Source organism: Camelus bactrianus, chromosome 7 (genome assembly GCF_048773025.1).
Source record: "Camelus bactrianus isolate YW-2024 breed Bactrian camel chromosome 7, ASM4877302v1, whole genome shotgun sequence".
NCBI classification, from domain to species: domain Eukaryota; kingdom Metazoa; phylum Chordata; class Mammalia; order Artiodactyla; family Camelidae; genus Camelus; species Camelus bactrianus.
Window position 1 is genome coordinate 3,823,087 of NC_133545.1, and position 27,262 is coordinate 3,850,348.

The following is a 27,262-nucleotide window of genomic DNA, read 5'->3' on the forward strand; positions in this document are numbered from 1 at the left end:
CCATAACATCTTTCCCCAGACGTTGACTATGAGTCGGGAATCACCACAAATGTACATTTTAAGTTTCAACATTCAACTTCTTGTACATTTCAAGCCTTTGCAGGAAACTAATTCTTACGACTTTTCAAATGAACCCCAAATATGAGAAATGTGTCACTGCTGTCTATGTGTTTTTTCCCCATCGAGAGCAATCCATCACCAGCCTGGGAAAGTGGCCTGGGAACAAATAGATCAGCAAGGCAGTAATTCTCAGGGCAGCCTCACCAAGCCACCCCCACGGCCACAGAGAGTTAGAGGGATAATGTGCAGAGAAGGAGTGATAATTCTCCAGCTGTCACGGGCTCGCGGGTGGCCGGCAAGAGCGAAGACTGGGAGATGTATGGGATGTCTCCAACAGGCGGGATTACCTGCGCTGCCCATGTGCGGCCGCAGCAGGCGGGGACGCTGGGGGCTGGGTGGAGAGTCATTTGTTAAGGGACCCGTTTAATCTCCTGTCAGCCCATTAGCATGTTCAAACACTTTTCATCTGGCTTCATCACTCGGATTAAGACTGCTGACAAGGATGGGAAGTTCTGCTTCGCAGGGTGGAACATGGCAAACAATGTGGATACCAGCTGGTTTATCGCAGGGCAGGTGTGTGTCTGTGGAATCGGAAAGCAAGTGAGATTTTACGGAGCTGGGCCTGCATCACTCTGCAGGGTGACCGCCCCACGCCGGTGCTGTGTGTGACCCCTTGGGAAAGGTCACATGACTTACAGATATACACTATTTTTACTAAATCATATGTGTATAGAAATTCGAGGTTTCTGAGATCCTTTCTCGTACATTATTTCACTTTATCGTCACAAAAAGAGAGGCAAGTGCGGGTAGGCCCTTTAGACTGACCAGGGAACCGAGGCTCAGAGCGGCAGTGACTTTCCCAGGTTGAAATGTTACTTCCTCCTCCTCCCCATCTTCCTCCTCTCCAGCTTGCTTCATCTTTTTGGTGGCCATTCTCTTCATCTTCACCATCATTTCCTTCTGCCTTTAATTAAGTGTCTGCCATGTGCCACGTGCTGAACCAAACACCTTCGAGAATGGCTATTTCCTTTGTCAGGATTCTCCAAGGTGCATACCTTCATCCCCTTGATATAAACAATGGAACTGAGGCCATAAAATACTAAGTACCTGGACCTGCTGGGCACACACAGCTCATAAGTGGCAGAACCAGGATTAAACTCTCGCTCTTTCTGATTTCAAAGCGCAGGCTAACAATCTCCCTCACAGGATTGAAATGGTCTACTATAAAAAAGTTCTTGTCCAAATATGACACATTCTCCTTCAGACACCCTCATTGTTCATAGGCATGATTACCCCACCTCCCCTGATGAGGCAGGTTAAGAATTTGCATCATTTTTCTTCACGGGAACCGGGAACTCGGGGACTATGCCGACCAGTGACCAGCCAGTCTTACAGGAGGTCCAGTTCCCACAGAAAGCCCAGTGCTGGCCTCACTCACTCTGCTTCAACATGATGGCCTTTCCTCAAAGTGCAGAGACTTGGAGGAGCAAGGAGATGTTCTGTTGAGGAGACAACGAGGAACAGAACAGACATGGAGAACCAAGGAGTCCAGCCGGGAGACAAGAGAAAATTCACACTTCCAAGCAGTTATTGGGGTGGGGGTGGGGTTATTCATTTATTTCTGTTTGGAGGAGGTGCTGGGGATGGAACCTGGGACCTCGTGCCTGTCAAACATGTGCTCTGCCACTTGAGCGATACCCTCCCCCTCCAAGCAGTTATCAATTTAAGGAGATACAAAACTAACTTTAGAGGCAACAAGGAACTCGTCCAGTGAAACTGATGGGGAGAGTGGCTTCAATGAACAGATCACGTGAGAACTGCAGGGACCCAGTGGAGCAGGTGGGGCAGTACGTCTCCTCACGAGCTCAGCCAGCCCTGGTCAACATCCCATCGCCTGCAACACCTTCCTCAGAAAAAGCCTGGGACACTTACAAGATTGACCAGTTCCAAGAACCTAACGTACAGCCTGGTGATTATAGCTAAGAATATTGTGGTCTACACTTGAAAGTTTCTAAGACAGTAGATTGTAAACCTTCTCACCACGGGGAAAAAAAAAGAAAAGAAACGGGTTTGAGGTGTTAGCTGATGCAGTGGTGGGCACCATTTTGCAATACATACATGTACCAAATCAACACACTGGACGCCTCAAACATACACAATGTTACATGTCCATTACGGCTCAATAAAGCTGGGAAAAGGGAAAAGCTTGGGGAGTAAATCAACAGTAGCTGAAGGAACTCACAGACACAGAAAGCAAACTCCGGTTACCAAAGGGGAAGGGCGGGGAGGGATAAATTAGGAGTTTGAGATTTGCAGATATAAAGTACTGTATATAAAATAGATAAACAATAAGGACCTACTGCATAGCACAGGGAACTATATTCAATAACCTATAATAACCTATCATAAAAAATAATATATGTATGTAACTGAGTCACTACGCTGTACACCGGGAACTAACACAACGTTGTATGTTAACTCCTACGGGTCTGGAATCCAGTCCTCTGTTTACCGCTTGCTGCCGGGCCCCACCAGCCCTCCCCTCTCTGCTCTGATTCCCACCTGATGCTCCCCACGGGGTCTTCCGGGCTCACCTAATCCACCCGAGGGCATCTGTCCAGACCCCAGACCCTGCACTGGTCCGCTGCAGGGTGCTCTGTCTGACGGCACTCGGTCTCTTCTTCCCAGAAATCAAAAGGGATGGATGAAGATAACCAGGGGTCAAGCCAAGAGGTCTAAGGACCCATCGTCTGTAACACCTGAGGGCAGGTAGGGAGACGAAACCACCAAATCCCATCAATGAATGAACACATGCAGAAGTATCTCCAATTAGAGACAGCCAGCGTCTCACTGGCATAGATTCTTTCCAACAACATCATGACACTATTGTTAACTCAAGGACACCCCACTGAAGTACAGTCGCGGTGCAGCAAGCCCACTAGAACCCGTGGCGTTTAGGGAAAACGTTCTATCGACTGTGACTTCCACTGCTCCCCAGAATTCATTAGTATCATCGCAAACAAAGAGGGTTTTTTCTAGGAATCTCCTGCTGCTTCTAACGAAATCCAACCCAATCTTAGGACTTGGGGAAGAAAATGAAGGAGAACAGGATTTTCCCTGAGAATAAAAGCTGCCAAGTACGAAAAAACAATCACATGTTGATATGATCGATCACACTCTGATGGCAGGACAGAGACACAGCCCAGCTGGACAGGGGCCAGGAGGACCTGCCGTGGATGTCGCCTGAGATGCTCTCTTTTCCAGACCTGCGTTTCTCCACCTCCCACTCGCAGCCTGGCTGAAGCTACCCATCAGTGACTCTACTCACCTGGGAAGCCTGTCCTATAGAGGCTTCCTCCAAGGCAGTCCTTTGGTTTTGTGCATCTGCCGTTTGTCCCAGTGCCACCATGTGCCAGACACTGGATCCACGAACACGGTGCCAGAGGGGTCCACTGCAAGGACAGGCTGCCAAGAGGTTCTAACGGGAGCGAGTGCCTCTCCTGCAGGCTCCCCCAGGAGCTCCTAGTCAACCCACCTTTACGTGCGCCATTTTGCTTGGCTGATACCTTGAGCTGACCTTAGAGCAGGCAATTCCCCAGTTGGTGTCCTTCCCTCTATTAACTGGTGGGACTAAAACCAGGGCCAGGCCCACTCTGGCTGCTCTCCCTCTGGTAGGAAATCGGGAGTGTCCTGAAGACGTCCCCCTGACGCGTCCCCCTGCCCCTATGTGAACTCCAGCGGTGCACGAGATGGCACCCCACCCCTCACGGACTTGAGGTCCCTGCTGTTGCCTCAGGAGCCTTTGCAATGAACAAGAACCAGATATGGCCGAAGTTTTCACACGGCTACTTTCTGTATTAGGTTGAGCATTTATCCTTTATTTCATTCCAAATTATACTCAGTTATTCGATTAGGCAACGTAAGCTAGGCTATGCCAAAGTAACAACAACAAAAATTTCCAAAATCTCATTAGCTTAACGCACAAAATCGTGTTTGCCTTCCAGAAAAAATCGTCTGTGAGTGCGGGCCACAGTCCAGCAGCTGTCACCCACACAGTGACTCGACAGTCTCAGCTGCTCCGGTCCGACTCGGCACAAGACCCCTGTGTTCCCTGATGGGCGGACAACCGAAAAGCTTAAGGGTCACTGTGTCTCCCTGGAAAGGGCAGGTTCCACCCCAGCCTCCAAGTTCATTGGCTAGAACTAGTCACGTGGCCCTGCCTAACTACAAGGGGTCTGGGACACAGTCTTCCATGAGCCTGAGAGGGACAGCGCTGGACACTGATGAGCACCGGGATTGGCCACGATAGCCATGTTGCTCGGTCAAGTTCACACACTGAGATGGACCAAATAACGTGTGCAGGTGGCCCGCAACCGCTAGTCTGCTGCCACCCCTTTAACAAGGCTGTAAAGCCCAGGTCTTGTTCCCCTGAAGCATTTAGGATTCCTAAAGCAACCCTCCCTCCACGAATTTCTTCCTCCTCCCACTTTCTTTAATTCACCCTTCTATTCATCTCACCCAGAGGCATGTCGCTCAAGTCTCTGGGTAGAACCTGAGTTCCTTCTGCAGCAACTGTAGCCCCAAGAACTGGTGTATAGATCAACTCTGAATTTAAATTATTTCAATTCCAAGTCTTCCAGTCCCCACTGTGTGGGCCCTTCCGTTTAAAACTGTATGATGCACTTGACCTCAATACCATTCATGCACACCTTTTAGGTTTTCCAAACCAAACTTAAAACGGTATTTAAGTGAGTGAAAAAACACAATATTGCCATAGATTAGGACATCCCTTGCTTTCATTTCAGGGGCACTCTGTACATTTTGTATCAGAATTTTCAAATACCTGGAGAGGTTTGCCAAGCCTCATGGTCACTCTGGAAACAGAGCTTGGGTGGTGACTTGGCAGCGATGTGGCAAACCGCAGGCTGAGGAGACAGAGGGGGTGAATTACTCTCTCCACGCCTGGGCTGGGCTCACTGGGACAGTGTCCCTTCAGCTCGACTGCGACGAGGCAAGAGTGACCGGTGTTATACACTGTCTGATAGAGAGGTTCTTGCCTGGAGTATTTTGGAGGACAATTGAAGAAGAGATGTATCTGGTATGGTTTAACAGGAAGCCTCAGGGAACAGTGAAATAAATCTCTCCAGAAACAACTGATTGCTTCGGACCCTTTCCCTTATACCACTCGGAAAAAATGATGGAAACGCCTTCCCCAGAACCCGCTGTCTCTGTCCCCCTGCACCTCCCTGCATAGCTGCCTCTGAAGGAGATGATGCCTTGGAGCTTTTCAAAATGCCAGATTATTGCTGTAAAATCTGGTGCAATACAAGGGCAGATCAAATTTATGGAATGCCTTTTATGAGACGGTCCCAAAGGGCTGCGGATAATGGCTATAAAATTGTGAACCACATTGTGGAACAGATTTAATTTTTAAAGCGGCTGAAAATATGTATTAATGATTTACCATCATTATTCCCCATCAGAGCTCTTTGGGAATACTAATAAAATAACTCTACCTACAGTGATTTCCATCCAAGTGTTTCTTCACGGAATTCAACCTGATCTTACAGCATGTAATTGGCCAGTCAAGACAATGTTCTGAAGGAGAAGGAAAGAAAAGGAGCGGGGTGGTTTCAGCCCAAGAGCCAACCAATTTTGTCATGAATTTCTCCCTCGTTCCTTCACCACCTGCTCCGCCCTCACCTGCTTCACTGGGTTTTGATTTGCTTACAGTTATGCACAGCCTGAGCCACACAGAGGTGACATAAATTAGATGGAAATTTGTCCGCCCTTGAGTTCTTGCCAGACAAGGCAAGTGCATCTAGGCACATTGTGTAACTGTCATGCCCAAATTCTGTCTGTTTTCTAAGATCCAATTCAAGTCCCTGTTTCTGATTCTTAACCAGAGAGGTTAACTGGCTTGCTTGAGGTCACCAGGGAACTCCCATCTCCACTGATTGGCTGTGAGTGCTCTGCCTGGGAAGGGCCGTGTGACCTCAAGCAAGTCAGTTAGCCTCTCTGGTTCTCAGATCTGCAAAGCGAAGTTTGGGGCTTTCTCATCTCCCCTCCAGCTTTTATATCCGATCGTGTATGGGTTGAGAAACTGCAGAAGGCTTAATCATTTTTGACTGATCTCATTAATACAAATGAAGGAAGAGCCCTTAGTAAGGTGAGGAAATCAGCCAAGAAGACAGAGCACCACTCTGCTCAGGGTGGGATTGCAGATCCCAGGAAGGGAAAAGCTCCTTATGGCTTAATCCCTATCTCTCTGGCAAACCAGGCAGAAAATCCTTTAATCAAATCTAATAAACTCAGCTAAGCCTCCGAATGGGATTGAGAAATAACTAATGTGTTTTCTGTCCATCCAGATTTGTTCACATGGTCTCCTTTGTAAATGTGCTCCCAGGTGATGCCAGGAACAGTGATGGAGAAAAATACATATGCCTTGTACTAATCTATAATGGAAATGAATCTAGAAAAGAATGTACAAATATATATGTATATGCATAACTGCACCACTTTGCTGTACACCTGCAGCTGGCAGCATTGTAAATCAATTATGCTTCGATCTTTTTAAACAGCAGCTATGTATCAAAAGGAGCACCACTTGAGCTCCTTCAGCAAAGGACGCTATCCTCACCCTTCTGGAGGGGGGGGTGATCTCGCTGTGGATTAAGAGGGTGGAAGTAGATCCCACCCCACGTGTGGGCAGGTGGTGGGGCATCAGAGTTGGTTATCAGAGCCCAACTCTTATTATCCCACAATCAGTGTTCATGATTTTTTTTCACACTTTGCTACATTTACAAAGAGTCTCCCTCGACCTGGAAAATGCATCCAGGTTTTCTGGATAATATTCCACTGTACTCAGTGCACACACTATGCGTGCTGCAAAGTGAATCCTTTGGTCCAGAAAAATGTTAGCAGTGGACTAAATACTCGGGAAGCCCTTGGTCCGTGGGGCTGGCTGAGCCCCTGTAGGCAGGAAAGGAAAACACATCCCCAGAAGACGTGTCAGTTTCAGGAAGACTAATTGCCCTGCTCTGGATGGAAGGGGTCCAGGGTAATCACTTTGCTACCAAGAGTCTGTTTGGCCTCTTCAAGGGATGGACCCTATCGGGGTTTGGCATTGGACTTTGCTGCCAACAGGACGGACGTCAGCAGAGGAGGTAGCTAGATCAGCTTTGGTGAGCAGGTGTCCACACTGCCTGGTTGCCATCTCGGCCACCGTGGCCGCTGTATACGTGTGTGTGGGGGGCCAGCCCTGGGTGGCCAGTGACAAAGGCAGGCTGACTTCAACCAGCAGAGAGAGAGAGAAAGTGAGATTTAGTAAGGACCATGCCGGCGAAGTAAACGAGCACGTGATGCGTGTCACACCTGGTCATCCTCTCAGTTTTTAGGGTCCGCGAATCTCTCCCACCCCCAGGAGTGTGATGTTGCTTTTGGCATTTTCCTCTTGGTCATGAGAAGGCAATGTCAGAGCTTTGGCTTGGCTTTCCCCACAATGATAGCTCTTCCCCACAGGATGAAACAATATGGAATTCTGCCAATTACCATGTATGTCTAGTCCGGTTATAAATTCAAGGACAGGGAAAATAACCACTGGAGGAAATCCAAACTCAGCGACCACTGTTCACCAGTCAGGACCAAGATTCCACGTATTAATCGGTCCCTGTGGCCCCCACTCTAAAGGGAGGCCCATGATGATAATTGAGATCCACAGATGTCAATGTCAAAGTGCACTCCCCATTTGGATGCATTACTCTGGCCCACTTACCTAGCAACCTGAAAGGCTGGGGCCCGGACGAGAGAAGGCTCGGCACGAGGTCCAGGCTGCTCTGCCCTCGGCGCTGTGACCCAGCAGCAGGTGCAAGGGGCCTGAAGTGCCGGCAGCAGACAGGGGTGCTGTCCAGAGCTGTCGGCAGCCCTACAGGTGAGTCACAGCCCAGGCCCTTGGGATTTCGGCGTGAAGCCCTGCCATCCTCTGCAGGTAACTGCCTTCCTTCTGAGAAACAGCTGCAGGTTTGCTGTCGGGCCTTAGTGGAGACTGAACACTTGGCCGTGGGCCACCAAGTTCCCATGCAACCTGAGCTGTCCATCATGAACTAGGTGTTTTCTTGACCTGATCCACCAAGCCATGACAGCGGGCGTGCACAGCGCCCCTCCAGCATCAGGCGGAAGCGGTGTACACGCGACCAGGCCGGAGCCTCAGGAAGTGGCCCAGACGCCCACGGCCCTGCTGCCACTCCGCCTTCTCTCCCCTGCCTGCACCTGTGGCGTCCAGGGGAGTTCTGACCACCTGGTGGAGGGACAGGAGACACCGCCTGGGTCACAGACGGGTCTGCTCGATGGGCAGACACCGCCCCCAGGTAGACAGCTGCAGCACCACAGCCCCTCCCTGCGACATCTCCAGAGGACAGTGAAGGGAAGTCCTCCCAGTGGACAGGACGTTGGGCAGGGCCCCTGGTTGGTCACTTTTCCCCTCCCCCAGCCACTTTGGGTTCCTCGTGCCTCTGAACCAACAGGCAAAGAAGGGAGTTCCTGTGCCGGCTGGGGTGACTGATCCTGAGCCCCGGGGGAGAGTGGACCACAGTTCCACAGTGGCAGTAAGGAACAGCGTGTCTTAGGACATCTTATATTTCCATGCTCTGTGATTCAGGTCAAGGCAAAACCCCTACAGCCCATCTAGGCAGGATTATGCGTGACCCAGACCCTTGAGGAATGAAGGTGGGAGTCACCCCACCAGGAAAAGGCTCATGACCAGCTGAGGAGCTTGCTGAAGCCCAGGGTAACCCAGAAAGGCAAGGGGAAGAAGGTGGCTATAAATACCAGCTACACAAGTTGACAAGTTACAGAACTGAGGACTGTAATTGTCAAGAGTATTTCCTCCTTATTTTGTAATGAGTATGTGTGTGTGTCAAGTAAATGCCTTTGCTTTCCTCTCTCTCTTATTCCCTTACCATGTAACATAAGATGGATTGGCTTTACATCGCAGTATTGATGTGTTGTTAATTTTACATCACAGTATTTAAGTAATGGGATATCGAGACGAGCAAACATCTCTCAAGGGCTTTAGCCCTCGTCTGAGGAGGGAGTTAGTGTGTTTGGGAGTTGTAATCAGGCCGGTTGTATCTTCTTAAGCAGAATTATGACCAGAATTATTGTCTTTATTTGGAGAATAAGGATGGTTTAAGGAGATGTGTATGGATGCCAAGTTGACAAGGGGTAGAATTGTGATGGTTAATTTTATGTCAACTTGACTGGGCCCCAGGTGCCCAGATGTTTGGTCAGACATTATTCTGGGTGTTTCTGTGAGGCTGGTTCTGGATGAAGTTAATAACATCTGAGTCAGTAAACTGAGTAAAGCAGATTGTCCTCCCCAGTGTGGTGGGCCTCGTCCAATCAGGTGACGCTCTGAATATAACAAAAGGCTGAGTAAGAGGGAATTTCTCCTGTCTTCACTGCCATCAAGCTGGAACTTTGGTTCTTCCAGCCTTTGGACTCAAACGGAAATATCAGCTCTCCCTGGGTCTCCAGCTTGCTGACTGCAGATCTTGGGACCTATCAGCCTTGGTAATCATATAAGCCAGTTCCTTATTTTACTATATGCATACATGTGTACACGTATGTCTCACACACACACACATGCATGCATGCACGGACACACATTCTTTTAGTTCTGCTTTTCAGGAGCACCCTAATATAAGCCCCTTGTCTTTTAATTGCTAGACTCTTCTATATGAAGGTTAAGTTAGCCTGTTTGCTACTTTTGAATTCTGCTGTCTGGTGAAAGTTGTTGTAACATGAGCCCAAATGCACCAGGGAACTTCCAGGGTCGATATAAACATTGACTCACGTTCCCATTTCCATATCAAGTGAGTGAAAGGCAGGCTTCCAAGATGCTTGGAAACCTTCTGACACTCCTGCCGAGCCCCTGGAGAACTAACTTAGCCACGATTAATGTGCTCCCTTGGACGGGATATATTCATGCCTGGGGCTGCCAGTCGTCCCTTTGCCAAGGCCTCTGTATTCAGGGCGATGTCAAGTATAACTATTACAATCCCGGTTTCCTGACACGTTCCCAGGCTTTAAAACTGAGCCCACTCCAAGTTATCAGGGCACCAGAACCACGTGAACGGCAGCCCTGGCCGACGGGCAGCTTTCCCCACACGCCTCGTGCATCCACGTGCCGGAGTGGAGAGGTTAAGTGTTGCGAAAGTCCCTTCTCCCAGGGCGACTGTGGGCAGGATCGGAGATTCATGGTGGCCATTTGGGGCCCTTGTTGCGTCGTTTGTCATGAAAATGCGGTATTAGGGTTTCAGCGCCAAGCCTTCTCCCTGAGTTATAGTGGAGAGTGAGCGGCTCCTTTGGTATTTCCCATCATGTGCAGCTTTGTCAAAGGCTAATGGCAAACGATCAGTTCAAAACGGCCTCGGAAAAGCACACTTTTCATGTCAAAATGGCTTACGTGGTAGAAAAAATTACTATCAGTCAAAGTGGGCCTTGGGGAGAAGCTCGCACACCCAGGGGAAGCCATTCTCACCCTCAGAAAATACTTGTAAGTGACCCTCAGATAAAGGATGGAGGGCCTCCAGCGAGCCTGTGTGACTACAGGCTGCGGACTCGACTGGGTCCTCATGCCCCTGAGAGTGCTGGGGCGCGCCTTGTGGGTTCAGGAGAAGCAGCCTTTGAAAGTTCCCCAGAGAACATCCGTCTGCCTGGAAGCGCCTCTCCAGCCACCGGACATCATGCTCAGATGTCCTTGTTACCAGCCAGGCATAGATGCATTTAGCTGAGTTACATTCCTGCCTTCCCGGGGAAAGATACCACATGGACCAGCTGTAGGGCTCATTCAGATGGAAACGCTAGGGCCAACTGTTGAGATCTCTAGGGAAGGGGAGTTTAATTCAACTAGCGCCCAGAACGGAAAGGGTTCCTGCCAAAGAGCTCTCTGCCGCCAGACGTACCCGGGAAATGGCTGGATGGTCCTCTTCCTACAAGGGGTAGGAGGCTGAACCAGGTGGACACTAGGTTCCTTCTGACCCAGATACCCTGGAATTTTATCACTCACTCAGCATAGGGAGAACAAAGGAATTCTCTTCTTTGGAAGGATGCTGAGAAGGTTCGGAAATCACCAGTCAGGGAGCTCTAGGTCCTGGTCCTGATGCCACAGGTTTCTTTGGGGGATGTACGCCACCCCTCTAGAGTTTCCCGTCTACAAGCAGAGGGACTGTTTCTGTTCCCCGAGGATCTTCTGATCCTGATATTCTACAATTCTCTGAGCCTCAGTAAGCCATATGGAATCTTTCTGATGACTTTAGAGGGGCAGAGTGATAATGTGGTGGTGTAATGCCAGAGCAGCGAAGAGCGGCCAAGTCTAGTACAAATTCTAACCGATTGGACGAGGCTGGTTAGGACACTACGTCAGAGAAGGATCTGCGGCCAGACCCAGAGAGGAGTGGGAGCTCGTCCCGTGAATAACTAAGCTCGTCGGCCAAAGGGGCTGGAGGATGAAGATGCTGATGATAAGTCCTATGCTCACCGACCCTGCAGTTAACCCTTAAAAAGCCAACTTTTCCAATTTCAGCTGTCACAAGTGATTGAAGACCCAAGATACATCCAGGAAAAGATGGTGGCTGAAATGGGCTGAGCAGCTGAGTGAGGGCCACTGGTCACAGGCAGGAAGGTGGCCAAGCCCGTGGGGCCCGGAAGCCCAGCTCCACACTCAGCACCCGGGAACCCAGGCTCTTCCTCACCGCATCATGTTGCTGTCTCGGCCTTTCGTGTCTGACGTTACTCTTCAAACATTTCAATTACGTTTTATTTTACAGGGGAAATGCCAAATTGATTTTAAAGACTTGAGAAGGCTCTTGGGGAAAAAAATCACTCATAAATGTTAAGGTTTATCGTATGAAGCCTTTGCTACGAGAGGAATGTTAAAAGCATGAACCCATCCCAGGGACACAAGGGTGGTTCAACATACACAAATCAATCAATGTAATACACCACATCAACAAGAGAAAGGACAAAAACCACATTATCATCTCAATAGATGCAGAAAAAGCATTTGATAAAATTCAACACCCATTTATGATAAAAACTCTCACCAAAGTGGGTATAGAGGGAACATATCTCAACATAATAAAAGCTATATATGACAGACCTACAGCCAGCATAGTACTCAACGGTGAAAAACTCAAAAGCTTCCCACTAAAATCTGGGACAAGACAAGGATGCCCACTATCACCACTCCTATTCAACATAGTCTTGGAAGTCCTAGCCACAGCATTCAGGCAAGAGAAAGAAATAAAAGGGATCCAAATTGGAAAAGAGGAAGTAAAAGTGTCACTATATGCCGATGACATGTTACTATATCTAGAAAACCCTAAAAGGTCCACACAAAAACTATTAGAGCTGATCTAAGAATTCAGCAAGGTAGCAGGTTACAAGATTAATGTTCAAAAACCAGTTGCATGTCTTTGCACTAACGATGAATCAACAGAAAAAGAAAGTAAAGAAACAATCCCCTTTAAAACAGCACCCAAAGTAATAAAATAGCTAGGAATAAATCTAACCAAGGAGGTGAAAGAATTATACACAGAAAACCATAAACCACTGATGAAGGAAATTAAAGAAGACTTTAAAAAATGGAAAGATATCCCATCCTCTTGGATTGGAAGAATCAGTATTGTTAAAATGGCCACACGGCCCAAGGCAATCTACAGATTTAATGCAATCCCTATCAAATTACCCAGGACATATTTCACAGAACTAGAACAAATCATAATGAAACTTATATGGAACCATCAAAGACCTAGAATTGCCAAAGCATTACTGAAGGGAAAGAAAGAGGCTGGAGGAATAACTCTCCCAGACTTCGGACAATACTATAGAGCCACAGTCATCAAGACAGCATGGTATTGGTACAAAAACAGACATGTAGACCAATGGAACAGAACAGAGAGCCCATAAATGAACCCACAAATGTTTGGTCAACTAATCTTTGACAAAGGAGGCAAGAATATACAATGGAATAAAATAAAGACAGTCTCTTCAGCAAATGGTGTTGGGAAGACTGGACAGCAGCATATAAAGCAATGAAGCTAGAACACTCCCTTACACCATATACAAAAATCAACTCAAAATGGATTAAAGACTTAAACATAAGACAAGATACAATAAACCTCCTAGAGGAAAACATAGGCAAAACATTATCTGACATACATCTCAAAAATATTCTCCTAGGGCAGCCTACCCAAGCAATAGAAATAAAAGCAAGAATAAAAAAATGGACCTAATTAAACTTACAAGCTTCTGCACAGCAAAGGAAACCATAAGTAAAACAAAAACTCAACCTATGGAATGGGAGAAAATTTTTGCAAATGAAACTGACAAAGGCTTGATCTCCAGAATATATAAGCAGCTCATACAACTCAATAAGAAAAAAATAAACAACCCAATCCAAAAATGGGCAGAAGACCTAAACAAGCAATTCTCCAAGGAAGAAATACAAATGATCAATAGGCACAAGAAACAATGCTCAATATCACTAATTATCAAAGAAATGCAAATCAAAACTACAATGAGGTATCACCTCACACCAGTCAGAATGGCCATCATTCAAAAATCCACAAATGACAAATGCTGGACAGGCTGTGGAGGAAAGGGAACCCTCCTGCACTGCTGGTGGGAATGCAGTTTGGTGCAGCCACTGTGGAAAACAGTATGGAGATCCCTCAAAAGACTAGGAATAGACTTACTGTATGACCCAGGAATCCCGCTCCTGGGCTTGTATCCAGAAGGAATTCTACTTCAAAATGACACCTGCACCCCAATGTTCATAGCAGCACTATTTACAATAGCCAAGGCATGGAAATAGCCTAAATGTCCGTCAACAGATGACTGGATAAAGAAGATGTGGTATATTTATACAATGGAATACTATTCAGCCATGAAAGCCAACAACATAACATCATTTGCAGCAACATAGATGCTCCTGGAGAATGTCATTCTAAGTGAAGTAAGCCAGAAAGAGAAAGGAAAATACCATATGAGATTGCTCATATGTGGAATCTAAAAAAACAAACAAACAAACAAACAAACAAAACAGAAATACAAAACAAATAGACTCATAGACATAGAATACAAACTTGTGGTTGCCAAGGGGGTGGGAGGTGGGAAGGGATAGACAGGATTTCAAAATTGTAGAATAGATAAACAAGATTATACTGTATAGCACAGGGGAATATACACAAGATCTTATGGTAGCTCACAGAGGAAAAAGTGTGACAATGAATATATATATGTTCATGTATAACTGAAAAATTGTGCTCTACACTGGAATTTGACACAACATTGTAAAATGATTATAAATCAATAAAAAATGTAAAATAAATACATAAATAAAAGCATGAACCCAAATCAGATTTATAAAATTGTCTTCTTGGATGTAATGTCTCATTAATATTATTAATGATAGCTTGCCCTTCATCTCTTCAAAAAACGATTGTCTATGCACATTGTGGAAGATGAGACTTCAAACACCCCACCCTAACATGAAGAAGACTGACAGAGGATTCATGTCTGAAGGAACAAATAAAAACCAGGTGAAATGAAAGGGCAGTAAGTCCCCAGGGGGTGTGCCACACTCCCGCCTCCCCAGTTACCCTTGATCGTCTCGCTTATTTTTCTAACTCATTCTTTTCTAAATGTCTAAAATAGTGCAAGGACTGAGAATGAAGAAATAGGCTAGTAAAGCGAAGCCTACAAGGTGTTAAACTCTTCCTTAGCCATCACGGGGCAGCCACTGCTGACGAGAGGAGCTCTCGATGAGACTTGCCAAGGAGAACGCGATCGGTAAGCTTCCCGAGGCAACAGGAGGAGCGGCTGGTGGGGAATCTGGAGTTCGACCCCATAGCAGGAAAACGAGTTTTGGCAACTGGGGTCACTGTTTCCCCAAAGGCCACTCATGTTTTAAATTTCTCTGTTTAGGCTGATCTAAGCCACTCCTGGCCTGAATGTGCAAGGCAGAACATTATTAACTCCAAATCTGCTTCCAAGCACATATTTGGCAGGTGTCTCCAGAGAAACAGAACCCCTCAGACATCTCCACCAGTCAGCCAGCTGGAGAGAGAGGTTCTGAGCAGCTGGCACATGTGACTGTGCGGGCTGCCCAGCCTGAGCTCTGCGGGGCTGGAAACCCAGGCAGGAGTCAAGGACGCAGTCTTGAAGCAGAATTCCTTCTTCTTGGGGAAACCTCAGTTCTTGCTCTGTTGAAATGAATGCTTCTATCCCCTTGGAATTCCCATGTTGAAGTCCCAACCCTCGATGTCATGGGATGTGTAGGTGAAGCCCTGGGGAGATGATTAGGGTTCGCTGAGTTCATGAGGATGAGGTCCCGTGATGGGCTCACTGTCTCTGCCAAGCCAGGGCTCAGTAAGAAGCAGCCATCTGCAAGCAAGGACGAGCACTCCCACCAGAAACCGGGCCAGCCAGCATCTTGATCTTGGACTTCCCAGGCTCCAGGACAGTGAGAAAAGGCTCCTGAGGTCTGACACTCAGTCTACAGTATATCGTTATGGCGGCCCAAGCTGAGTGAGGCGTGCTGTCACCTGACTGGGTAAGCCCCACGCACACTGTGGGCTTCATAATGTTGCGTAAAACCTACTTCCCTAAAGCCAATGGATTCTAGACGCCAACCACATCTAAACATGCCTCCACAGCGACACCCAGATGGTGTTGGTTAAACCACTGCGCGCCAGAGCCTGGACAAGTCGGCTCCCAAGATGAAGCCCAGAAAGTGCCCTGAGGATGCTCGGAAACAGTGCTGAGGTGGCGGGACAGCTGTGTGATCAACCCGGCCGGGAAGGTCTTTGCTGCAATGCCAGCTTCTAGCTCTCTGTGGGGCCTCGGGAAATCTAAACTCTGTTTCCTCCTCTACAATGTGAGGGTGATAATACCAACTTCCCAAGCAAAGGACCCAAATTTCCCTGCATCTACAGCTGTAAATAGGGAAGAATGTCAACAAACAGTAACAAGGTGATAGAGTGACCACGAGGGAAGCACATACTGCACGGCAGACACCATTATCAGCACTTTGCATGCGGACACTCACAGCTACCCACGAGGAAGACACTTCCATCTTCACTTCCTAGACTAAATAGACGTCTGCCTTAGAATCTGTCCACAACTAGAGCCCTAGCGAGAGGCTGGTGGGAAACCGGAGCCCGAGCGGCCTGACGCCAAAGCCGGCCGTCTGACCCTCCCCGGCCCTCCCTCTTTGCCCGTTTCTGTTCTCTTTAGGAACGTGCCCCCATCCCCATCAGCTCTGGGTGTATAACACACACCACAGGCTGGGGGCTTAAACAACAGACTTGCCTCTCACAGTTCTGGAGGCTGGACGTCCCAGCATGAGGTGCCGGCTGGTTCAGATCCTGGTGAGAGCTCTCCTCCCAGCCTGCACACAACCGCCTTCCTGCCATGCCCTGTGTGATGGATGCCGAGCTCTGGTCTTTCTTCCTTTTATTATAGGGACACTAACCCCACCGAGGGGCCGCACCCTCACGACTTCGCCTAACCCTCATCACCTCCCAAGGCCCCACCTCCGAATCTCACCATGCTGAGGGCTAGGACTTCCCCATGGTCATCTGGGGGGATGCACAATTCAGCCCACAATACTCCCACCTGACCAGTGCTGCCCGCTCCACGCCTGACCCAGGCTGGCCTTTCACAGGCAATCAAAGTGTCCAGCGTCCAGTGTCCACAACTTCCCTTCCTCTCTCTTCTTTCCAAAACCAACGCGTCCTGAGTTTTATCCCTTCAAAGCCCTGCTGCAGCATCTTAGCATCCAGCTCAGCATCTCAGCTCAAGCAAAGATCTGTCAGCAGCCTCGATGTGTAACTTAATCTTCCGAGGAGAATGCGCGTGCTCACAGGGACTCCAGAAGCTAGAAGGGCTAGTGAACCACTGGATCATTCTTAAAACAAGAGTCTCAGACACCGCGGGTCACAAGAGAGGGAAGCCTTGCAGTGCCCCTCAAATCATATCCCGCAGTGTGGTTCCTCTTCTGGGCACACGTGGACACGCTGACCTCCAGACACAGCCTCTGAATCTAAACATTCACACCTGCAGCAAGTACGGAGCAATAACAGACAAACATAACAGCTCAGAGTAATGTCCAAGCTTTAGTGATGGGGCGACATGGAGGAGAGCAGAAACCAAGATGGGTTAAATTGGTCATGGTGGTGTGCCCAGCCTCCTGCCTCGAGGCCCTCTAATAACACAGCTAGAGCCGCTTACTGCTCACCACTGGGCTCCGGACTCTCAAAGATGTCCCTCCAGATCCCTGGAACACACGAATGTGTTACCTTATGTGGAAGAGGGACTTTGCAGATGTGACTCAGGTTATGGACCTTAAGAGAGGGAAATTATCCTGATTATCCGAGGGGGCCCACTCTGATTACATGAGGCCTTAAAAGCAGAGAGGTTTGCCTGGCTGGAGTCAGAGAGGTCCCAGGCTCAAGAAGGACCTGCTGCACCATTGCTGACTCAGACATAGGGACCCACAGGCAAAGAGCAGAGGGACGTCTTGGAGCTTAGGGTGGCCCCTGGCTGGTGACCAGCAAGGAAACAGAAACTTCAGTCCTACAACCACAAGGAACTAAATTCAGCAAATAACTGGAATGAGCTTGGAAACGGGTTCTTTCTGAGTCTTCAGAACGAAATGCAGCCTGCTAACATCTTGATTTCAGCCTGGTGAGACTCGTGTGAACTTCTGACCCACAGAAACTGAGAGATGATGTATTTGTATTGTTTAATGCTGATACACTTTTAGTAATTTGTTTCAACAGCAATGGAAAAGTTATGCAGTCCCAGGAAAGCTCAGGATCTCCTAAGGCAGTTGCAGCTCAGAGCCTTGGCATCAGTGTCCAATTTTCAGCTAATCCTTCTCCACCCTCTGTCTGATCCTCAGCTTTAGCTCCCTACCTGGTAGCTCTGTTCTTTAAGAGCCAAGATCCTGGTCTTCTGTGTCTCCAACTTCAAAGACACGTGTCCAGTCTCTTGTGTAGCTTCTAACAGACGCCCCTGTGATGCCTACTGCTTGGCCTGCTCCTCACTCTCTCATCCTTAATTTGTCTCCTATCCAAGTTCTTGCCAACCCCGATGAGGGCATCTCCCTGACAACTAACCTAGTGATGCTTTGAGACATAGACAGCTTCTTGGAGGACGTTAATTCTGATTTGGATAAAGCTCAGAAGTGAGAGGACAGTCTGGGTGGGAAACAACATGAGCAGATGCACCGAGCGAGATCAGGTGATGCAGGGACGGCAGTCATTCTGCAGGAAGGTGGGTCAACCCCTGAAGCGCAGGGGGTTTGGTGATAGACTAGCATAGGGGAAGTGGGTAAGGGGGAGAAGGTTGTCTGGATGGCTGCAGGGGAGAACTGTCACAAGGACACATATACACAGAGATGGAAGGAAAAGCACTTGACACACAAAGGATCTCAGAGGCAGCTGAGCAGACTGTACTGAATCCCTCAGGAGGGGGAGGGAGACCAGAGGTAAATGGAAGACAGGCAGGTAAGACGTAGGAAGTCGTGACAAAAGGGAAAGGGGAAATCAGACTACCTAACGCCCCTGTGCACTGGACGTTGTGCTGGCGCAGGTCTAAGCCTCACCGCCACACTGCAGCGTGGATAGAATTTTCCTCGCTTATAAGCACAGAAAAGAGGCACGAGGTCCCACACCTCAAAGAGGTAGACCCGCTTCCAGGCCGGACCATCTCCCACAAACCTCTGCTCCCTTGCCCTCTCCTTCCCACCCACTGCTGCTCTTAAAAGAATAGAGTTGTAACATGTGTAGAAATGGTGAAGGATACTGCGGGCGATGGAGAGCAGTCATTTCTGTCCACCTGGTGCCAGTCTAGTCCCTCTCATCAAAAGGAAAGAATCTCCCTAAAGAAGAGAAGGAACAAAGGCAGCCAAGGTCTCAGTTCCTCTGGGAGAGCTGCATCACATGCTCAAAGACAGAACAAAATAAAATGATATTTTCATCCCCGAAAATATCCAAGGCCAGTTACCCAGGAGGGCCAGCATGGGTGGAGGCATCCTCCCCACACCTCCATGCTCTTTTCTCCTACCTCTGCAGTGCTTTCTTAAAGCTCCCCATCCCCTTCCAACAGGAAAGGGATTCCCTAAGGCCTAGAGGAGTCCTATCACCCCCTTTCCCATAGTGATTAATAGGTTGGATTCTGAGACCCTATTTCCTCAGCGCAAATCTCTGCTCTGCTACTTATAATATTGTGACTCTGAACACATAAGCCTCCTTACATTTCATTTCCTGACATATAGAATGGGAATTATAATAGCACCAGCCTTGCAGGTTGTTGTGAACACTGAACAAATCGTGTGTTAGAATAAGGCACATGCAAGAAGAGAGGCAGCACGTGTGGGATGTGCTCGCTGTTAGCAGGCAGCGAGGCGGCTGACTGGGTGGGTGAGGGGTGAGAAGGCTCAACTAGTGGCCACCTGTGGGGCCTCCAAACACAGCCACTGTTTGCCATGGTTTTTCCTCCTCACTTTCCATTCATTTTCTGAATGAGGCTGATAGAAATCAGCCAAGAGTTGTAGCACAAAGGATGCAGGTCTAAAGCCAGAATACAGGCATCGAATTTTAGGTTATTCTATAGATTAGGAAACTGAGGCCTGGCAAGGTGGGGTGACTTGTCCAAGGTCACACACAGCTAGCTGTCACAGGGTCCAAACTTGTACTCCTCATCACACCACAGGCCAATAAATCAAGAGACTAGCTGTTGGAGCAAGGAATAGCAACTTTACTCAGAAAGCCAGCAGACTGCAAAGATGGTGGACTAGTGTCCCAAAGAGCCATCTTACCTGAGTCCTCCAACAAGATAAATGTTATCCTCTGTTCTGCAACTTTTTATCTCTATGTGAATGGAATAGTGTTATACCCTTAAAGGTCAGAGCCTTGAGAATGGGCTCTCCTGTATATTTCAGACTCTGGGCAACATTCTTAACTTATAGCAAAACCAATCGAATACAAAGGTTAAATAAAAGAAACAGATCCAATATGGAGTCGGATTTGTTCTTCTCTGTTACACAGTGACTACTCAGCAAGGAGGCTGCGGCTTAGAATCCACGTCTGTTGATGTCAGGCTGTTCCCCAGTCCTTCCCACATGCTGCTCGGTCTTTCACACTAAGTGACACGTGGAGAATGAAGAAAAATGTTGATGTGAATGTGATTTAAAATCCTAAAGAATATGATGGGGTAACCAGCTGTTTGCAGTCACTTCTGGTGATAGGCTGTTACAGCAAGAGGGTTCTGATTAAACCTGAACAGAAGAAACAGCTCACTCCTGGGCACCTACCAGGTGTCTCCTTTGGCTCCAGTCCAGCACCATGATAGACAGGTGCAGACTCACTATGAGCCATGGAAGCTGCAGCCTTGGGCTCCCCTGATGAACAGTGTCCATCGGAGTTGCTCTCCCTACCCCAGCACTGAAAGTGGCAATAAGAGAGAGTTATAACCCTTTGCCTTGGAACTGGCCAAAGGTGTGGCCAAAACTTGGCCTCCGTACCCCACTTTCAAACTGAGACTTGAGGACAGAGTTTTGGATTAAATAAAAAAGGCAGCCTTATTTCTTTGCCAGGCAAAGGAGGTCACAGTGGGCTAATGCCGCCAAGATGCGAGCCTGCTGGGGAGAGAAGGCAGGCGGTTTATAGTAAAAGTTCATGAGTTCAAGGGGCAGAGCTAGTTTCCATAGAGATCATGAACGCAGCATAACAAATTGTTGCAAAGCTGTTCTTATTTTTGCAGATGCAGTGTTCCCCTTCCCTCTGCTGGGTACGAAGTTCACCTCTAGCTTTGAGACTCTTCTAATATCCTTGTGCCTAGAACAAAGGGTGCTTAGGAAGTGGGGTCTGTGGAAAGGTGCTCTAGAGAAAAACTTGTGCAATTTAAAGTCAGGTTGATATATGCTTCTAGCATTTTAGGCAGGCTGAGGATTGGGACCTCTTGCTGAAGGCTGGGACCTGAAACTCATACAACAGAATACAAAGAAACCATAAAGGGCTAAAAACAGCTCTAGACATGCACGGGTAGGGCGAGTTACGAGTAACAAGTTACGAATTAACTGCCATTTCTGAGGTGTCAGGAGCAAAAGGAAGGGTCTGGGAAGCTCCCCCACGCTCCCCCCATGCTCCTCTCCAGCCTAATCCTGGTCAGCAAAAGCACAAGAACGAAAAAAAAAAAAAAACTTTAAATTATTATACAGTTAAGCAGTTACAAATACCATATGGTCACCAATGACAACAGGGTCCTGCTTGGTTACAAAGGGACTCCCAAGAAACCATATAATGACATCCTAGAGGGAGGTGACCTTCACCAGCTCCTTACAGAAGACACTCAGGGGGAAGCTGCACAGGCGTCCACGAAGCAGCTGGAAGTGGTGTGACTGCTACCCGGGTGGCCCCTGGCTGTGGGACGGGGTTACCTGCTCTTTGCTAGCTGCCCTGAGTGCCAGCTATGGATTCCACAACTACTTTAGGCTGATAGTTCACACCTCACCATGCGTCCTTGTGCATGGGTTTTTAATTTGGGTAAACGTGGGCAACACAATTATTCTAAGCAGACAATGTTTGGACCCCCACGCAGTAACTCCTCTGCATGCAGGTTGGGAATGCTGTTTCAGAATGTCCTAGAATTTACCCCGAGGTTCCAATAGCCCTGTCGGCCCCTGTCGTTGGAACTGGCCAGCTAAATCAGTGGCCAGAATTTCAAGCGGCTACACAGAGAAATTTTTAAGCATGGCGTTTCTTTTCCTATAATATCCAACATGAATTGCTAGCATTTGCAGTCTCCTCTCACTCCTGTCCAGATCAGGGGAGGGAACAAGAAAAAAAGCAGGAAATTGCTCTGCGGACGTACAGTCAGGGCAGAGGCACACAGAAGGTGGGAGAAAGAGGACAGAGCTGTAGCTGAGTCTTCACTAGAAACACTTCCTGTCCCACTGACTGTTGGGGGTCAGAGTAGGGGTCACAACCTCCCTCTCCATCTATTTTCTGACTCATCACCTCTCCAAATGGCCTACTCCCATCCTCTTGTCGCCCAACCACACATGTACACACACACACACACATGCGCACACACGTGCACACACACACAGGCATTCCCTACTGACCCCAAAAATGCGTGTGTGGTCCCCATCAGAGTAAAACCAATCACAGTCACTTACAAGCGCCTTGCCATTCATGCGTAAGTACCGAGTGGCACAATAACCACGGGGCGTGTAATTAACTGCATGTCTGATTAGCTTTGTCCTCAGTCTTGTCTGAGCTCTGCTCTGTGAGCTCAGCCTTCACGGCCGGGGGGGGGGGGGGGGGCTGTGGTCACTGGGAGGATGAGGAAGAGCTGAGATGTGGGCAGAGTCGCAGCCGAAGAAACCCTGCCAGGAGATGATGCAGCCAAGTGGAGTTTATTGACAGACCGAAGGGTTAAGAGCAGCTCTGGAGACGGGGAACAAAGCCTGGGTTTCAGAAAGCAGGTGGATGCTGGAATAGAGAGAGGGGCTTGAGAAAGGGTGGAGGCAGGATGGAGATCGGTCCAAACCAAGCGTAGAGTAGGAACAAGAGCAAGATGAAGGGGAGGCCAGAACTGGGGCTGATACAGTGGGGCCACCTGGTCTGCAGGGGCGTATTTAAGGAAGTGAAGAGGATGTTGGATCCAGAGACAAACAGTGCATTTGAAAAGGTGTGGAGATGGCAGGTGCATCTTTCAGGGATCAGAAGTGGAGGCACTACAGCAGCGTTCACAGCAGTACCACTCACAGCAGGCGAAAGGCGGAAGCAACCCAAGTGCCTACTGAGACATGAGTGGATAAACAGGGTGTGTTCTTTCTACGCAATGAACGTTGTTCAGCCTTTAAAAAGAGGGAAATTCCGACACGTGCTGCAACACGGATGCATTTTGAGGACAATATGCTCAGTGACGTCAGCCAGACACAAAAGGACAAATGCAGTGTGATCCCACTCAGACGAGGTCCCAGAATAGGCATGTCTGTCACAGGAAAGTAGAACAGAGGTTACCAGGGGCTGGGGGAGAGGGAGACGGGGAGTCAGTGTTTAATAGGGACAGCGTTTCCATTCGGGAAGGCGGAAAAGTCCTGGGGACGGGTGATGGTCATGGCTGCACAACAGTGCGAATGTACTAAATGTTACTTGATTGAATATTCAAACTTGTGTGGTGGGTATATTTCACCACAATAAAAAAATCTAGAAGAAGGTTGGGATGTGCGGGGAGGATGGATTAACAAGGGGCAAAACCATTTTAAAGTTGTTCACAGGAGCACCGGCTTCAAGTGGAGGGCGAGCACAGGCAAGGATGCACCCAGCTCAGGAGGCTGACGCCTGACGACAGACAGGAGGCCGGCCACGCCATCCCTGCTCGGTGGACCGTGTACTCCCTCCTCATTCCTCAGGTAAGCTTGGCGCATTCCTCCCACATCCCCATCTCCACAGCTCCTGTCCCAGTTTTTTTTTTAATTAAGTATAGTTAATTATAGCATGGTGATTCAGTTATACTATTTATACACACACACACACACACACACACACACACACACACACATATATATACACCCACATATATATTCTTTTTCATTTTCTTTTTCATCACAGGTTATCACAAGCCATTGAATGTCGCTCCCTGTGCTGTACAGTAGGAGCTTCTTGTCTGCCTCTCGCCCTGGTTCTAATTACCGCAGCAGGGGCGCTCGGATCACAGCACAGAACACGCAGTAGAGCTCGGGGTCGGCTGGTGAAGTGAATGTTCACGCGTAGCAAGAACCGCGCCAAACTGAACCCAGGAAATAAATATCTGCAGATATTCATCTAAGAAAACACTCCCTTTTAAAATGCCTGCCTGCCATTTGCTATCTTGTTCTGGTTTTTTTAATTGCGTTTTTTATAAAAAGAAAAGCATCACGAATGATAAGCATGACGCCCCAGGACCCTCAAGTAGATGACGTCATTGGACACACACAAGCTCGAAGGTCGTAGCCTGGAGGGCAGGGCAGGACGGAGGGCTGCGCCGGGACGGGGCGGCGGCAGAGCTCGCACTGCCCTCCAGGCGTCCTCGAGGGACAGCAGAGCCGCCCCCCCACGAGGCCCTCGCTCCTCCGTATGCCTTTTCCATCCGGTTGGCAGCTGCTGTGTGGGTTCCGGTGGCGCGTGTCGGGAGTGATTCATCATCACTGTGCACCTCTTAATCACATTTTAATAAAACTGTAAATCAGCACCTGACAGCGAGCTACGTCCCCGGAAGGAACGGCGGGACCCTGGGAACAAGAGCCGAGGCAGACGGCATGGACCGGCCGGGGGCACCTGGGCACAGGCGGCGCCCGGTGGACAAGGCCCTGTGAGCGGTGAGCACCTGGACCCCACGATGACAGCCATGCCTCCCCCCTAGCTTCTCCCGAGACCTCCATCCTGCATCTGGTGTTAGAGCCAGGACATAAGCACCTATCTGTACAGTCAGTCATACCTGTTGAAAAACTACTGAGAAGCTTCCATACAGATGCTATGGACTGGATGTTTGTGCCCTCCCAAAGTCCCTGTGACGAGGCCCAGTCCCCAGTGTGATGGGGTTTACAGGCGGGGGCTCGGGTTGATTAGGTCAGGAGGGTGGAGCCTCAGGAATGGGATTCGTGCCCTTATAAGAGGATGGAGAGACCAGAGCCCTCTCTCCAAGAAGACAGCTGTCTGCCAACCAGAAGGAGTGCAGTCTGCCCGCAAGCACCATGATCTTGGACTTTCAGACCCCAACTGTGAAAGCGTTTGCTAGGGGAGCCCACAGACGGTGGTACCTATTATAGCAGCATGCACAGACTAAGACGTCAGATAATAAACACAGCTCCAAAGTCCCAGATGACCTTCCCACCCCACCACCGTGTGACCTTGCCCATGACCTGCAAACCTCGCCACCGCCAAGCAAGTGAGAGGCGAGCCCCTGGCCAGCAGGGGACTTCCCCTCTGGCTGTGGCAGAGCCCTGATGATGGGTAAATGTTTTTAGTATCCCTGCCATCCGTGCTTCTTTAGTTTATATCACGCAGATGAGGGTGGACCGGCCTGAAAAAATGCCAAATGGAGCAGGAAAAGTCGGCTGTGACGTGTAAGTATGTCTGTACAAAAATGTTCTTTCCACCCCTTAGCAAAGTCAATTTATCAGGTTTAGAAATAGATGTTTTGAACAAATGCACATGGTTTTTTATGTTTCTAGACCCAGACTGGCCTCAGAACAGTGACACTGGTAGAAGAGCCGGGTGGTGACTGACTACTGATTCACGCACAGCGTGTGGCATTCCCAAGGTCCTACCTTCCGTCCTCTTAGAGAAATTTAAAGGTATTATAAGGTATATACACAATTCCAAAAAAAATAAATATCCTGCCTTACTTTAGGAGAGGAGATAGAAAAAGAAAATTTCTAAGACAATGGTATGTGTTTTATCTTGGGCACAAATATCCTCAAACATAATAATAAATTATATGGTCCTGGACATATGTATAATGAATAAGGTTGGATTGGAGAAAAAGAAGATCAGAAGCCACTCTGACAAGTGCAGAGGAAGCAAAGGGAGAGGACACCAGAATGAACACCAGTACAGCCAGTCTACGTTAAGCCAAAAAATAATGGCAATAAATAATCTAAGTCTATAAGTAAAAAGAAACTAGGTTCTAGGCTCAGAAATTATTAAAATTAAAACAATTTTTCCACCTTTTTTGAATGGAGTTTGAAAGCTGTGCTGAACATGACAGTTCTTTCTTGGACAGTCCTTTCCAGAGCAGCCGAGGGCACCCCCAGACCGCATCCTCCTCTGCCAGTGACGCCTTCATTGCAACAACCAGGAATGCGCCCACAAATTCCCAAACAGCCCCACAGTGAATCCCTGATCCAAACCAGCACCAAAGCTACCTCTCCCTCCTGGCGACGTGCTTGCGTGAGTGTGTCGGCGCTGTCAAAGGTCTTGGGACAGAGGGGAAGGCCAGCCTCTTCTGCTGATGCTGGACATCAGAGGAAAAGGGAAACGAGGAGGGTCAAGTCTGCAGATTGGGTTTCCACTTGAATGGCGTGGAGAGTGGCGCAGCCCGCAGGGGGCCGAAGGTCTGCCAGCTCTGAGAGCCCCTGGGAGCATCTCTCTCATCCCCACGCCAGGACACCGCTGGGAAGCTGGGAATCGGACACAGTGGAAGTATTTACACCAAGGAAATCAGAACCCTTTTTTTTCAAGAGCCCATTGTTAAACATTTACCAGCACACCCCTGGGTGCAGACTTGACTATAAGTGGACAGGAGGAGACAAAGATACTGTTTTAGGAGAAGATGTTGAATTCAGCTTTCAACACGTTGAGTTTGGGGATGAGTATATTTAATGACTACATTAAACATTGTAGAGTTAATCTACAGGTCACTTAGGAAAACAGTAATTCTAGCTCGACAATTCTCGTTTTCTCCTGTCCTGGAGAATGGGGTGACTGCCTTGGTCCAATGCTTAGAAGCCCGGGTACTGGAAGTCCTGCCCCTGCTCTGCCCTTGGAGCTAGAAGGGGTAACTGGGAGCATCTGGGTGGGAGGGAAAGAGAGAAGACTGGCTTGTAGAAGAAGCATTTCCCATGCCAGCAGGAGCGGCTGCCCTCTCCCAAGATCCCACTCACCTTTAGGACCTGGTTTTGTGGTTGGTTGGTTTGCTGTCTTTCAATACTGCCCTTAAACTGTGCTCCGTACATGCCTGGCATACAGTAGGCTCCTAAAGAAGTTCCTGTGAGTGATTGACTGTCCAGGTATCAAGTGACCCAGAGTCCAGGGACTCAGAAAGTTCCAGGTGCACGGAAGCACGTCGTACTCCAACCCCAGGGCCCCACCAGACTTCAGCAGCGAGGCTCCCTCTGGATTGATCTGGAAGCCTGTGGACCACGGCGCGCAGAGCGGCCCCCATGCAGGAGCTGTTTCTTAATGAAGTTCCCCAATGGTGCACATTCATCATTGTCTGACTGGGCTGCACTCAGCCTTGGAGAAGATTAAGTTAAGGGGAACACATTAAGTGCTGGTGTAAATTAAAAGCCAAATCATTCCATAATCAAATAGTCATTATTCCGAAAGGAATTACTCACTGGGAACACTTTAATCAGTATTTA

General features: G+C 48.5%; 1 protein-coding gene across 6 annotated transcripts in view; it reads right to left on the reverse strand.

The window, feature by feature from the left end:
* ACTR3B (actin related protein 3B) overlaps positions 1-27,262 on the reverse strand; it is a 169,984-nt gene that overhangs the window by 13,224 nt on the left and 129,498 nt on the right. The window lies entirely within an intron of this gene.